Source organism: Miscanthus floridulus, chromosome 1, assembly GCF_019320115.1.
Source record: "Miscanthus floridulus cultivar M001 chromosome 1, ASM1932011v1, whole genome shotgun sequence".
Lineage (NCBI taxonomy): Eukaryota > Viridiplantae > Streptophyta > Magnoliopsida > Poales > Poaceae > Miscanthus > Miscanthus floridulus.
Genome location: NC_089580.1, coordinates 32,058,114 through 32,075,180, shown reverse-complemented (window position 1 = coordinate 32,075,180; position 17,067 = coordinate 32,058,114).

The following is a 17,067-nucleotide window of genomic DNA, read 5'->3' as shown; positions in this document are numbered from 1 at the left end:
CTCGGCAACGGTTCAATTTTTTTTTAAAAAAAAATCTTTGTCGAGTGCCCTCTTGCGGCACTCGGCAAAGTTTGAATTTTTTTTAAAAAATTCTTTGCCGAGTGCCCTCTGGCCGGCACTCGGCAAAGTTTGAATTTTTTTTTAAAAAAAAATCTTTGTCGAGTGCCCTCTTGCCGGCACTCGACAAAGTTTGAATTTTTTTTAAAAAAAATCTTTGCCAAGTGTCCTCTGGCCGGCACTCGGCAAAGTTTGAATTTTTTTTTTAAAAAAAAATCTTTGCCGAGTGCTTGGTCATGACACTCGGCAAAGCTGGAAAAATAGTTTTCCGAGCGCCCATTTTTCCAGCTTTGCCGAGTGTTGTGACCTTGGCACTCGGCAACGGGGTCCTTTGCCGAGTGCAACACTCGGCAAAGTGACCCAAAACGGAAATTTTTTATTTTTTTTACATTCCATCATGACAAATAAATTCATACAATCATATATCTCATCCATCACATATATATCTCATTCATCACATATATATCTCATCCATCCACACATCCATCCGCACATATCACATCCATCACAATATATATCACATATATAATAATAAGTGCTCAAGTCCATCCAAATAAATCCACAAGTCCATCAAAGTCCACAAGTGCATCACAAGTATATCACAAGTCCATCACCAAGTGAACAACAAATGAAAAAAATACAACGTGCACTCATCTCGGCCACTGTGACTGTGGTGAAGGCCAGTTCCATCATTCGGAGGTGCATGAGGTGGATTATTCGAACCACCGTCAGATGGAGGCTGCACAAAGGAGAAAAGATTGCATGTGAGACAAGATTATATTGATAGCTAATCTAGGAAGGTAGAGGCCATACAAGCAAAGCACAAGCGAAAGTAAAAAACTTTCATACTCACAGGAGTAGCTGGAGCTGCAGGACGCGGAGGCAGAGGTGGAACCAATAGCCTAGCTGGCAGAGAGAAGCCCACACGTTGCCCAAGCCCTTGTAAGAACTCCAAATGTCCATCAGCCTATGCGCCTGGGCCTGCCGCTCGGCCCGCTCGGCCTCCAGCTGGGCCGCAATCCTTTGGTGCCCGGCCTCTAGCTCCTGACGTTGCCTCATTTCTTGTTCCAGCCGGGCCTGCCATATTTCACTCCAATATTTTAGTAATGCAAAACTAATTAAGGTGTGTAAAGATCAATGTATGATGGGTAAAACAGGAATAACCTCGAGTGCGTCGACCCAGTGCTGTGCAGCGGTCGGCCGTGTGCGAATGGCTCGGCTCTCGCTCGTGCTCCGTGCTCGGATATGGGAGAGAGAGGGAGTAGAGGCCGTGTCGATGACGTCGTCGCCAACCTAGAACCGCACATGCTTCTTGCCTTGCCCCGCCCTCATGATGGCCTCTCCATCGAAGTCCTGGGTGCTCGGATCTTGGTCTGACCCATGGAGCGACCTCGCCACCTTAGTGTACTCACTGATGCGGGAGTGGACGCTCAGGTTCATGTATGCCTCAAGCGGATCCTCTAGGGTGAAGGAGACGTCGGACGTCGCCTTGCCCTTGTGGGCCATACACTATGCCTGGAAGTCCGAGCAAGCCTGGCCACTATGTGACGCCGACTGCGAGAAAGACAGCACGATGATTAGAAATCAGGCAGAACTGAGGGTCACAATAGATAAATGAATTCGCGTACCCATGCTTGTTTGTATCCGGTGAGGCTGCGGCTGCCTTGATGGTGTGCTAGACCTTGCATCTGCAAATGATGGTCCTGGGCATCCCTATGCATCTTGAGGTACTCCTCCGTGAACCACCTCTCCACCATCATCGCCCTGCACTCGGGATACGCTTGGCACCACCAGGGAATCATCTACACGTCATCAAGTATTGGGCATATAAGAAGATCAAATTAAATCAACTTAATCTCAAAATGAATCAATATTGATGTTCTTCATTTACCTCAAGGTACTGCTCTCGGGTAAGCTGCATCTCTCTTGCGTCTTTCTTGGTTTTCCTCTCTCCAAGCTTCGACCTGTAGTAGGTTACGATGGCCTGGATGTGCACCTTGTGATGCATGTCAGAGACGAGTTTTTTATAGGCTTTGGTAGTCGCCTGCTCCGCCCTAGCCTCAAATCCCTCCTCGCATCTGTAATAAGTCTGCATACAAAAGTGATGTATCCATTCATTATTTCAAGAAAAGTCCAATGAATGCGACGTATTGAGCAATGTTGTGCGAGGGAGACTTACCCAAAGCTCTGCCTTCACCCGCGCCGCCTTGTTGGGGTACTCCGCATCAGTGGCGACGACGTAGTGGTCAAACGAGTAGGTCGGCTCCGTCTTCGATGCGTACGTGACAATGCCGGGGAAGTGTTGCCTGCACAGAAGACCCAGGATGCCATTGACTAGCCATGCGCTACCACCCGACACAACCACCCAGTTCCTGCACAAGTGATTAAGAAAAATTATTAGTTTTTTCATCATATCATATGAAGTAGTGGTGATAACATATAAAGTTACTTACGTTTGCCTTTCGGGGCGAATCACTGGGCGTTGGTGAGGAAGCGGAACATGTGGGAGGCTCGCGGGACCTCGCAAGTAGACACTCGAAGAGGAGTCGGAGGAAGCGGAACCCGTGACTGCCGCCTCCAACTCATTGTCCTCGTGCGGCCCCTCCTCCTCGTCTGTCTGCCGAACCAGCTCATCGCCCGACTCGTCCACGGGCGCCACCTCCTCCTCTGGCTCCTCCTCACGCGGTGTGGGAGGAGACGGCCCCCTCCTGCGTCTAGCGGTCCTCCTCCTCCTGTCCGATCCCTCCGCCGCCCCCTCTGCCTCCTTCTGCAGCCGGCGTGGTCTTTGGTAAATCGAGTTCACGGACCTATGACGGTTGCCCGCCATCTTTGTTCAATCACCTGCAACAAAAAAGAAAAACAAGACGTAATTAGAAATAGGTGCAAAAATGAACAAAACATAATTACAAAAAACATTGTATTACATGTATTAAAAATAATCTTCATGATTGAGATTAGCTAGATCATAGGTCTCGTCATCACTATCAACATTGTCCAACTCATCAACACTATCCGAAGGAGGAATGTTGTCTTCATTGTCATTGCCTAAACGTAATTGTTCAAGCATTTGTATGACCTTTAGATTTCGCACCTCATCTCCAGCGTCCTCATCATCATCCCTTTCATTGTCTACTTCCATTCCTATCTCTTCGGTTAAGTCTATGTCAAACCTTCCTTGTAGTCTCTCTTCTTGATAGAACTCTCCATCATATGTGTTTGGGTTAAAGTTGTAATCTTCATCATTTGGGACAGATAGTTTACCTTATGGCGATACCTTGTGCACAATAGACCAACCCTAAAGATGCTTGGCATCTTTGCATGCGTATGACGTATAATAAACCTGGACGGCCTGTTGAACCATAATGTAGACATCTTTTCCTGGATAGACGGAATCCTATCGAATCTCGACTAGCCCAAGCTTAGGGGTCTGTCTCGTTACTCTAGGATGAAACCAGTGGCATTTGAATATGACAGGAGTAAGAGGTTTGGAACCATAGAATGATAGTTTGTAGATTTCTTTAATTCTTCCATAATAGTCGAGTTCATCAGTGTCGGGCGTAACAACTCCGTTGTTTGTGGTTTTTCGATTAGGCCGACTCTGCTCGTAGCTTGCTGTGTAAAAATGATATGTATCAGCGAAATGCACTGTTCAAGAAAGCATCGGTCTTGCCAAATGCGTTGTTCAAGAAAGCATCGGTCTTGTTCATCCATTCCGTGGTGTAATCACTCTGACTTCTCCAGCCCGTGTACATCCACTGACGGTCATCCATCCTCTAACATATGTATCAGCGAGTAATGTAACCATCAATTGCATCTACATGGTGTTCCTACTGTCTAATAGGTGAGGATAGGTTCTAATCCCACCCGTGGATGCGTAGATGAGGTTAGTTTCCATGCTCTACTCCTATCCGAGACAAAATTTCGGTAGCACCTCCCCGCTGTTCTCTAGATACACGTCCTGCCAAAGAAGAGTGCGTATCCGGAGAACAACAGGGAGGTCATGCCGAAACTCTATCTCGGATTGGAGCAGACCATGGAAACTAACCCATCTATGCATCTACGGGCTGTCCAAAAAACGTGGACAATCCGAAACAGATACGGTCATAGATATGCAAAGATCTGCATACCTCCAACCGTATCTCTTTCGAACGGGAGACGCCTAACTGGGTTACGCGATCTACGACCATGATATGGAAAGAGGGGTTATACCTAGGGTGGCGGCGGAGTAAGGCTAGTGGGGCCGTGGCGGGTCGGTGCAGTGGCGAGGCGACGCGATGCAGGTAGACCGGCACGGCGACGGGAACTCCGACTCGGCTCCGACGGGCTCTTCTCTACAAAAATGGAACAAAATACTGTCATTTAAAAAAAATTCGGCAGAACCTCCCCTGCACGGTGAGGTTTTCAAAACCTATAAAAAACAACGGCACGATGGCCGACAAGCACATATGTCTCAAGAGAAGCCATGTAGTTTGGATATCAATCCATGCAGAAGAATATATCCAAGTAGTACCACTACTTCTACTACTACTTCCACTATTTCTACTACTACTACCACTAGTTCTACTACTACTACTACCACTATTGCTACAACTATTACCACTAGTTCTACTACTACTACTACCACTACTTCTACTACTACTACCACTAATTCTACTACTACTACTACCACTAGTTGTACTACAACTACCACTACTTCTAATACTACTACTACCACTAGCACTACTAGTACAACTAATACTACTACAACTATCACTACCACGACAACAACAAGAGAGAAGGCATACCTGACGGGCGCCGGGGGTAGGGGCGGGCGACGTCGGGGTTGGGGTCGCCGTAGTCGGGAACGGGGTCGGGCACGGGCGGCGTCGGGGCGGGCTGTCCATGGGGCGTGCCCGGGGGCAGGGCGCGGCTGGGGGCAGGGCCGGGCGGGGGCAAGCGCGGCCAAGCGAGCGGCGCGGGCAGGGCCGGCGTGGGCAGCGCGGGCGGGGTGCGGCCGGGGGCAGTGCGGCCGGGCAGGCGGCGCGGGCGGTGCGGGCGGTGGCGGTGCGGGCGAGCCGGCAGTGGCGCGTCGTGCATGTGCCGTTTGTGCGGTTGGGGTGCGTGGCCAGTCCAGTTAAATGTATACTTTGCCGAGTGCCCCCGATCTATCACTCGGCAAAGAAGGTTTTTTTTCAAATTTTCTTTGTCGAGTGTCCCAGATTTGGCACTCGGCAAAGTTTTTTTTTAATACTTTGCCGAGTGCCCTGACACGGCGCTCGGCAAAGAATTTTTTTTTCGAAATGTCTTTGCCGAGTGCCCCTGTGAAGGCACTCGGCAAAGAGGAAATTTAAAAAAATTCAAAACCATCTTTGCCGAGTGCCTTATTCTTGGCACTCGGCAAAGACCCTCTTTGTCGAGTGCCATACCCCGGCACTCGGCAAAGTTTTTTTTTTGCCTCCAAATTTTTTGTGGAGCCCTTTTAAAGTATCAGGAACTCCTAGTTAGAATTTGGAGATTTTTTGTGGTTTTTTAATATATTTAGTTACTTTATTTCGTTTACTTGAATTTTTTCGAAAAATATAAATTTGAACTGCACGTGGTACGAATAATGGAATTTAATGATTCAAAAAATTATAGTCATGTTACTGAGTGTAGTGTGAGGCCGTATCCAGGAACGGACCTGAAATTTCGGACATCTTGTTCACGAAACATGACCGTGAACTTGCGTGCGAAGTGTTTTTAAATTCTATAAAAAGCAAACGAAGTCTGAAAATCATGAAACTTGTTGAGATGTCGTTATATCGTATGTGGAGACTATGATAAAAATTTGAGAAGGTTTGGTGCACGTTGTCACGTACGATGCTTACAAACCAGGACATCTCACATGTTGCCCACTCGAGATGTCTGGGTTTTAGGCAGCCGACGTCGCAACTTGCTCGAAACTTTCTCAATTTTTTACCAGGGCATCCACATGTGATAACAAGACACATCGACAAGCTTCGTGATTTTCGGACATCGTTTGGATTTTATATAATTTAAATAAACTTCCCCCGCGAGTACATCGTCATGTTACGACAACATGATGCGCGACATTTCATGCCACTTCCTGCATACGGCCTCGACATAGCCTAAATATCATGAATACTATTTTTTGAATGACCAAATTCCATTATTTCATGTACCTGCAGTTCAAATTTGGAATAGTCGGAAATATTCAATGAAACGGAAAAAATTAAGGAAATATAGTTAAAAAACTCATAATTGTCCCAAATTTTGAAATATGGATATATTTACTGTAGCAGTTCCCCCACAAAAAAATGGGGTAAAAAAAACAAAAAAAAAATAATTTGCCGGGTGCCACCCCGGGCACCCGACAAAGAAATTTAAAAAAAAATAAAAAAATTCTTTGCCGGGTGCCGTCGTCACCTGGCACCCGGCAAAGGCCCGTGACTAAAAAAGCCGGCCCAAGCAAAGAAGCCTCTGCCGGGTGCCAGGTCATGGGGCACCCGGCAAAGAAATTTAAAAAAAATTAAAAAAATTCTTTGTCGGGTGCCTAACGGCGTGGCACCCGGCAAAGGATGACGGCAGCTGGCCGCCGTCGAGCCGGCCACCTTTGCTGGCGGCCATATTTTGCCGAGTGGCCGGCACCCGGCAAAGACTAATTTTTGCCGACGGCTAGAATTTGCCGAGTGCCGGCACCCGGCAAAGGATGCTTTGCCGGAGGCCTTTATTTGCCGGGTGCCTCCAGGCCTAGCACCCGGCAAAGAATTCCTTTGCCGGGTGTCCGATAAAAAGCACCCGGCAAATTTTTTTTGCTCCCGGCAAATCAGCCGTTTCCTGTTGTGCAACCTGATTGTGTATTCTAAACCATGCTAGCTTTAAGTAACCGGCCTTGATGAAATGATGACTACGAACTACTTACTCTAGCAAGCAACGGAAGCTACTACGCACGGTTGTGAACCCAAAAAACTGAGTTTACAGCTAGTCGGCATACATGACTCTTGTTCAGTTTGATTCATTTTTGCAGGGTGAAAAAATTGGATATGGATTCAGATAGCATCATTTTTCACATTTTAATCCAAATGTGGATACGAATCCGAATATTTTCCAGATGCGATGCAAAATCTTCTTGATGAAAAACCGTCTAGTTCCTCCTAGATTGGATCTCGTTTTTTTCGATGCAAAATGGATATAGTTTGAATATAATTTGCATTAGGATATTTGCTCAAGTTCAACTCAAAGTGGATATCCTAAAATTCAACTGACATGAATAAAAATTTTAGTGCCGAGTTTATAGATAATCAACATATACGAATATCAAAAGAGAACGTACCCAAGATAACTAAAATCATTGGGGATAATACATATTGCATTGTCAGATCAAAGTGAAACAGTGTCAAACAACAGTGCCGGGACCATTGATATGAACTCCCAGCTTAAAGTACGTACACATGACACTGAATTCGCAAAAGTGAAATAACTAAAATTAAACAAAACAGTATACTTGTAGGTGTGGGCAGTACGTAGCACTCCCAACAGTAGGCAGCACAACAGCAAGGAGTGAGCACCTCTGCTTGCCTTCCTGCAACGAAATGACGACAAAGTAATAATGCTAGGAAACCTTACATGATTATATTGTCCACATATATATTACAGCTCTCATCTTTTCTCAACAACATTGAAACATGTGTGCTCTGCTCGATATAAGGTTGCTGAAGCAAGTAGAGGAAAATTAAAAAGAGCACACCATTTTGTAGTTGTGAAAATCGCATCCAAAGTAACACGAACAAACTGAAATTTGCTGGTCCATCCACCAAGACGATAAAACACTAGTGTCATATGATTGTAGGATGCACTCTCGTCATGCACTAGTTTCAACAACTATCCAACAAGCATGCATTTGCATACATAGCGCGAAATGTTTAAAAATCTATGTCTAACTATAACTACCATGTACACAAACGGCCTTCAACTAATGTCAAGCTTGTGACCGCTCTGAACAAATAAAATAGGACTGACATATACAGTAACTGGTTGTAAGTTGAGTTTTGACATGCAACCGTACTTGTGTCCAGAGTGTGCATTCGCCAAGATGGGCATTTTATTACTGGCAAGTTACTGAGGGGAAGTTTAGAAGTAAAGTAGCAAAGTTCTATATAATATAGCCCCTATCGTCAAAGTAAATTAACCTAAGTGCAGGACATTAAATTTTATATAAGTTACAAAGCACTTTGAACACATGAGCAGTTTTAATCTTCAACACTTCCATGATGTCCTCATTCAAGAGTCGTGCTGAAGAGGACCCGGCGCGGAGCCCGAGCGACCGATCACGTTGTGTGTTTTGGAACTCTTGGCAGAGTGTTCTGTGAGCTCAAGCAGGCGCCTAGGGTCATCGGGCCCTAGGTTCACCACTAAGTTCATGTGTGCCAAGGTATACCAAGAATCCAAGGTCTATGATTTAAGAATGGAAGCAAGAACAATAGAAGTGAGGGGCACAAATCTTACTAAGGTTGTTTAAATGATGAGGTCCAGTATATTTTGATTTTTATTGCTCATGATATTTTGGCCATACCTATAATTATTGGGAGATCGATATCATACTTTAGGTGGTTTCTTTTTTTTCATTACATGCAGTTAATATGGACCGTTGAGTTACAACTTTAGGTTGTTTCTTTGTTTATTCAACCTTGGTCCAACAAGGAACCACTACATAGTCTCGCCTGTTGCCGCCTCTTTCATGCCAACCACTAGACCAATTTTGCCACCCCGTGATTTTGGAATGGGACTTTCCACCGCTTGTCTTCCAGCCGTCTCCAATCCAACGGCGCCCTCTGACAGCTTCTTCCAGCTTTGCAGCTATGTCGGACCATGCATGGCTCTGTGTATGTCCCCACACTCGAGCAATTGAGGACCTGATGGAATGTCTTAGCCACCAACGTAATCACAAATGTCCCTAGACTAGAGCAACTGAGGCCTTGATGGAATGTAGCCATCGGCACAAGACCTTTAACATCTAATATTCTCTCTCCTGATGCCCCTCTTTCCTAGACGGATTGTAGATGCACGTGTCACATTCATACCAAAACATGGCTAAACTGTTTTTGGTAGTTAGAAATGAGATGACGAAGGAGTACACAAGCCCTCACCATGAGATGGTGTGAGAGGAACGGGCAAGGTGAAGACTGGAAGTTGCCAATTTTATATAGCCCATATTGTCATAGTGAACCTAATAGGTACAAGACATAATTATGTGTAGTATCTAGTAGGACAGAAGGCCACATCTAGAAATTAATCCGTGTCAAAACAACATCATTTTTTTATTTTACCCCATTCTGCATTGCTACACGTAACCGGCCTTCATCAGTAGTTTCTATCTAGGAGGCAAAGGAAACCACTCTAGACAGCTAGCTCCATTCATCAAATCAGAGAATACACAAATTTCTCATTACAACTAAACAGACATATGTGACCCATGTTTAGTTTGATATTTTTTTAGCATGGTGGAATTGGATTAAATACGAAGGATGATTCAGATACCATCAATTTTCACATTTTAATTCTAATGTACAAATCCAAATATTTTCATATTGCGAATGCAAAATAAATTGTAGGCCATGGCCTCTCCTTGCTCATTGAAACTCCCTTAAATAGCTACTATTAAAACTGTTGATTAAAATCAATAAATATGCATATTAAGTATGAAATTAGTGTTGATGGCCTACTCTTGTTTTCCCATCAAGCTTCGCCACTGTTAGTAATAGTAAGATAAGATGGAACCAACTACACTTACACATGTAAAACCTACCCTAGCTACCTACAACTCAAGCTTGAACGACATAAATAGTTGCATCAACTTAAAACACAACCTTTCATAGTATCTATATCTAGACAAAAAAACGAAGAAATGGCCAAGCTCGCCATCTTCTCACGGATGTGCTTCTCACTGCGGTGGCATGGTGTCCACGTCTCGTCCTCGCACATGGCGCTCGCACCAGGGAGGCCACTACGCCAGATTTGCACATCACTGCCGGATTTGTGAGAACCGGCAGTGATGTACCTTCACTGTCGGTTATGAGCTTGAAAATAAAAAAAATAATTGGGGCTGGGCTAAAACCGGCAGTGAAGGACCACATCACTGCCGGTTTGTAGCTTGAACCGGCAGTGTTTTGGCAGCCACTCATCACTGCCGGTTTAAGCCAAGAGCCGACAGTGATTGTGCTCTATCACTGTTGGTTCTAGCCAATAACCGACGGTGATAAGCCTACAACACAAAAAGGCTGCAGCCGTCCTCTCCTTCATCCTCTCTTCCATCCCGAGAACAGAGGCGCGCGTTTGGACCCTTCCCTCCATTGCTGCAGCTGCTCTTCACCATGAAGCTAGTGCTTGGATTTTGAAGAATAGCTTAATCTTTTTGCTTTAAGGTTAGTAACAAACATCCACTCCTTTGATTTTGTTGCTTAATTAGCTTCGTATTGATGGCTACATCGCTTGATTCTAGTTCTAGTTCTTTCTCCATTCTAGAGAGCACTTTTTTAATTGGACATTTGTGCAAGGCTCAAATTGTGGTGAATCCATCATCCAAAAGGTTGGTGTCTATGAACACATTTAAATTCCTAGCTAATTATTCCATGGTGGTCAAGATCATCATTGTTAGTATGTGATGCTATAATTAGTTCTTAGAAGTAGAGTAGAATAGTTGTTCTTCAATATTGTGCAATAATTGTTTTTTGCTACGATTTTCAATTTACAGGGCCGGGGCTAGCAATTTCAATTTTTAATAATTAGTGTACAATAATGTTTTCCAAAAATGATACTTTCGAGCTACAATTGTTGTTCATGAAGCTCGATTTCTTATTAATTCTTTGTAATTACTGTCTCAGTATTTTTTTGTGCAGAGATGGATCGAGAGTGGATGCATCTGTCCTGAACGGACAAGCGGTACATGCATGGCGTCAGCCAGTTTATCACCGATGCCAAAGCCCATGCTAAGAATGGGAACCCTGTCTTCTGCCCATGCAAAGATTGCAAGAATCATAGGAACTTTTATCAAATTGAGTCTATACGATCACACTTGATTACTAGGGGGTTCATGCCAAACTATACGATATGGATTATGCATGGCGAGGTTGGTGTGAATGGTCTGCAGGAAAACGATGATGATGTGGACATGCCTGACGTAGCCATCCACGATGCTGACGAGGAACCCGGTGTCAACATGGAACCTATGGCCACAGTTAATAATGTGTTTAGGAATACGCTAGCTGACGACACCGAGGATAACGATATCATTTCTCAGCTGCTACGTAATGTAGAGACAGGATGTCTTAGTGAAAGACAGCTGAGAAAGCTAGAGAAAATGAGACAAGATGGCAAAATACCATTGTATAGGAATTGTCCAATGAGCAAACTAGAAGCCAACATCATGATGTTAGAGTTCAAATCGACAAACGGATTGAGCGATAAAGGCTTCGATCAGTTGTTAGGTATAATAAGGAAAATGCTCCTAGAAAAAAATGAGTTGTCAGAAAAGACATACTTGGCCAAGCAAATGATCTAGCCCATCGGCCTCGAGGTTGAAAAAATCCATGCATGTTCCAATGATTGCATGTTGTACCATGGAGAAAAATACAAAGACTTGGACAAGTGCCCCAAGTGTGAAGCTCCACGGTACAAGGAAGGGTTGTCAAATGAGGGTACCAAGACTAGAGGAGGTCCTGTAAAGGTCGTTTGGTATTTCCCTATAGCTCCCTGGGTGCATAGGTTGTTTGCATGTGCAAAGTCAGCCAAGCTATTGCGCTGGCATGGTGAAGAGCGTAAGAAAGATACAATGATGAGGCACCCCACCAATAGGCATGACTGGAGGACTATCAATACTATGTTCTATAAGGACATCGGTGGAGAGGTAAGGCACCTTTGGTTTGCTTTGAGCACAGATGGGATGAATCCTTTCGACCAGGTTAGAAGCAATCATAGCACCTAGCCAGTGACGCTCTGTATATACAACCTTCCACCTTGGGTCTGTATGAAGCGGTCATACATCCAGATGCCACTACTGATCCAAGGGTCAAGACAGCCTGGGAATGACATCGATGTGTTTCTGGAACCAGTGATCGATGAACTAGTGGAGATGTTTGAAAAGGGTGTGTCGGATGTTTGGGACGAGTACAAAAAGGAAAATGTCACGATCAAGGGAGTACTTATCGCTACAATCACCGACCTACTAGGTCGAGGTTCATTGTCTAGAGAGAAGACAAAAGGCTATACTGGATGTGTCGAGTGCTTGGACGACATCGATGCGGTAAATCTACCAAATAACTTAAAGATAGTTTATATGGGACACCGTAGGTTCCAACCTAAGGATCACCCTTACCGCAGGAACAGAAAAGATTTCAACGATGCTATTGAGAAACGCTTAGCTCTAAAATATCGAGACGGGCCTACGATACTTCGAGAACTCAACAAACTAGAGGTTGTCCTTGGGAAGGGGGACAATGAAGTAGCAACGCCTGATGGGAGCGTTTGTAAGAAAAAATTGGTTTTCTGGAAACTATCTTACTGGCCATTTTTTAGTGTACGCCACTGTCTTGATCCCATGCACATCACTAAAAACATGTGCGCTAACACTCTTAACACCTTGATGGACACCGAGGGGACATCGAAGGATTCACTAGCCACACGCCTGGACATGCAACACTTGGGAATCAGGAAGGACCTGCATCCCGTGGAGCTAGAGAATGGCCAGTTCGAACTTCCAGTTGCGTCATAGACATTGAAGAAGGAAGAAAAGCGTGCGCTTATTTCTTTCTTCATTGAACTCAAAGTCTCGACGGGGTACTGTGCGAACCCGAAGAGGCTAGTGAACATGAGAGAACTCAAGTTCAACTATGGCCCTATGAAGGCCCATGACTGTCAAGTCATTATGACTCAGCTGCTCCCTATTGCCCTATATGGTATCCTCCCCCCAAAGGTTCGTGCCCTAATCATAAAGCTTTGCTCATTCTTCAACGCGATCTCAAAAAGGTCATTGATGTGTCCACGCTAGAGCAGCTGCAGCAGGACATAGTTGAAACTCTCGTTAGGCTTGAGATGCATTTCCCACTGACTTACTTTGATAGCTTATTGCATCTGCTCATTCATCTTGTTGACCAAATTAGAGCCCTTGACCTAATGTACCTGCATCAGATGTTTCCTTTCGAAAGATTAATGAAAGTTTTGAGGAGGTATGTTAGGAATAGATTCAGGCCAGAAGAGGGCATGGTTGGAGGATGGTCAACAGAGGAGGCCATTGAGTTCTGCACATATTATCTGGACATCAAAAGGGTCGGAGTTCTAGAATCTCGTCATGAGGAAAGACTACGTGGCAAAGAAACGATCAGGGAGAAATCTGTTATAGTAGACGACCATGTTTCTTTCAGACAGTCACAGTTCGCTATTCTCCAGCAAGCCGAGGGTGTGATGCCATACATTGACGAGCACATGCAATCGCTGCAAACTCTGTATCCGAGTAGGTCACAGGCTTAGCTGGATAAAAAACATAAGGATGAATTTGTTAGCTGGTTGCGACGTTGCTTGCTTGGAATAAAGTTGGGTAATCAACTGGATGCCTTAGCCAAAGGGCCTTCGAGTACATATCTTAAGTACCATGGGTATGAGATCAATGGATTCACATTTTACACAAAAAAGCAAGATGCAAAGAGCACATACCAAAATTGTGGTGTTCGTTTTGATTCTCACGACGAGAATGGCAATATGCAGGCGATATACTATGGTTTCATAGAGGAGATATGGGAGCTAGCCTACGGTTCATTGAAGGTAGCTCTTTTTTGCTGCCAGTGGGTCTGGCTCGAGGAAATCAACACTGACAACGAATGGTTCACTATCGTTGATCTCACTAAGACCGTATACAGAGACGACCCCTTCGTCCTTGCAAGAGATGTTATGCAAGTCTTCTATGTAAGGGACAACAAGACAAAAGGAAGGCTAAAAGTAGTCATAGAAGGGAAAAGTAAGATTGTTGGTGTCGATGGAGTGACGGACGAAGAAGACTACAGGGGCTATTAGGAAATACATCCATTCGGGGCGAACGTACCCCTACCTATCCTTCAAAAGGGTGACAAACCTGCTTACGTACGAATTGATCACAATGAGGCCCTCATTGTTGATGCACCTAAAGATAGTTAGATTATTGTTAACTATGTAATCATTATGCAGATGTTGTATCAGTAATTCACATTGAATATTTAATTTATATTTTGTTCGCATCTCTACAATTTAATTATTGACTATGTAATAAAATATTAAGATAATGTTCACAAACACTATTATTTGATAATTATAGACCATTAATTAATTATCATAGAATTAAATAATCAAGATATAAATTTTTGAGTTATTTTAGAATATAAACTAACTGCATTATTTCTATTAATAAATAAATAAAGAAAAACAAACTAACCGAACTTCTTATCCTAGCTCAGCGGTTAAGGCCACGCACTCTATACTCTGAGACCCTCGCTCGAATCCTAAGCGGACCAAACTTTTTTGATTTTGCATTTATTATTTAGTAGTGCATTACGATGGGATAAAAGAAAAAAATAAAACCATTCTAACCGAACTCCCTATCCTAACTCAGCGGTTCAAACTTTTTTTATTTTTTACAAAAAGGCTGCGATGGCAGGCCGCGCACTCTCGACCCCGTGACCCACGCTCGAATCTCAGGCTGGCCAAACTTTTTATATTTTTTACAAAAAGGCTGCGATGGCAGGCTCCAAACTGACAATGTTTTTTATATTTTTTTTACTAAAAGATGGCGGCAGGGCCCTTCATTGTCGGTTTTGGTTTTAAAATCGGCAGTGATAGCTTCTATCACTGTTGGTTTTTAAAGTAAAACCGATAGTGATGTGTAGATGCTCCTCACATGCCAACAGTGCTCCCATGACCACAACAATTAGAACACTACTCCCACCTACCCCGACAACTTTAGTTCAGAAATAAAAATATACCACGACTGCTAGCCCCTATAAAATGGCCCTCGGCCAGGAGCTAGCCTCTCCATGCATATTGGTTTCAGCCAGGCCTTATCAACCATGATACAATGTTTTCCTCTCACAACAAACCACATATATCGTTATGCATCATAGTCCATCAAAATGGTGCACACATGAGGTACTAGAAGAATGCTACTGAAGATAGAGCAACGCCGAAGATTAGAGATGCCATGAGGTTTACAGAGCCATCCGCTGTGGTGCGCTCTGGACTATATGTCTAGAGAGACCTGGTGTGCTCTCGACAATTTCCTATCCCGAAGCAACATTGGTTCATCGGTGAGGTGCCGAGCTGAATTCGATGTGCTCTGGACTGTACCGAGAAAAAGGCCATGTACAACAGAGGCATGGATTCATCGATGCCACCTTATCATCTCCAACCGGTATAGCTCGTAGACCACCTCAGTGTTGTTGTTTGACCCTAGTTGGTGCTAGAAGAATGCTACTGAGGTGGTTAAATTATAATGTGTTGATACACATTGATGGTAACATTGACTAGTACGCAAATAGGTCTTTGTTATCGTATATGGAATTTTAGTGTAAGGTCTTTGTTATCGTATATGTAACTTATTTCTATTTTTTGTAATTTTTTGATGTATTTCATTACTATCTAAATAAATATATCATTCTTGTTAAAACTTTCTCACTGTAGTATCTAAATAGATATATCCTTTACATATATGCACCTTCACTGTCGGTTCTATTTAGAAACCGGCAGTGATAGCCACCTTCATTGTCGGTTCTATTTAAAAATCGGTAGTGATGTCCATGCCCCCTATATAAAACAAATTGCCGGCAACATACATCGATCCCACCCACCCATGAACTCTCTCAGTCTCATTTCTCATGTTTCACTCTCACTTCTCAAGACATCCACTCTCTCTACGTGATTTGGTCATGGCTCCTGCATTTTTCAATGGTATTGATATGTTGTCTTCTCCAATATTGTATCTATATTCATTTGATCTATATTTATATTCATGTTTCTTTGCATTCTATATTTATATATATTCTTATTCCTTGTATTCGATCTATATTTAATTATGTTGCCACATTTTACTTAGAAGAATTTTTTTGTGCATATATTTTATGTTCATATTTTTTTGCATTTTATCGATCAGGTGGTATGAACAACGGACCTCCCCCACCACAAGAATCAGGTTTCCACCCTGGCGATGAGCCATTCGCTCCTAATGTGGCCATTCCACGGTTTCCTATTCCAGCTATTGTATGAAATATTTTCCAATATCTTTTGTTTTTTATGCTAACAAATAAGTGTAATTAGTTTAATATCATTGTTCCATGCATATATGTCGCATACTATATCCCTAATAGATTGGCTGGGAACAACACTTAGCTGGTTCTTTATATCGGACATCGTTGAGAACACGACATCTAATGCAAGTGGTCGGCTATGGACGTGTCAACTTAGTTTTTTCATCCCTGTGAGGGGTTCAAATTATTGGAACCATATCCACCGGATGGGAATACAGAGCCCAGATGTGATAAGCGTCCAATTAAGTGCCATGCGCATCTGTTTAGAGGTACTTCGACGTATTTGCTATGATGTGCCTGATTTCTCGCACTTCAAGGCACTTGCTTTGAATTCTGGTGATATCCCCATCCCGCAAGCAAGCGAATGGTTTATAAGCTACAACCATGTGGATGTGGTAAAATGATCACTTATACCTAAGTCGTGGTTATTTGTTGTTTATTATTGTAATAACATTCTCTAAATTTTTTCTTCGCATGCAGATTGCGCTATAGGACCTTACCTATGCTGCATGTGGCTTGTGGGCCGTTCTAGACCAAGGTACGGAGCAACTCGGGTATGATTGGGACTTCTATAATGGAAACATCGGTCAGCTCACTATAGAAGGACGCCAGTACTGTATAAGGATTACTAACAGGGGCAGTGGTCCTTCAGTAGGTTACATCTATGGCCGACCATTCTTTCGGTATTGTGAGGCACGAGAGAGTGCACTCA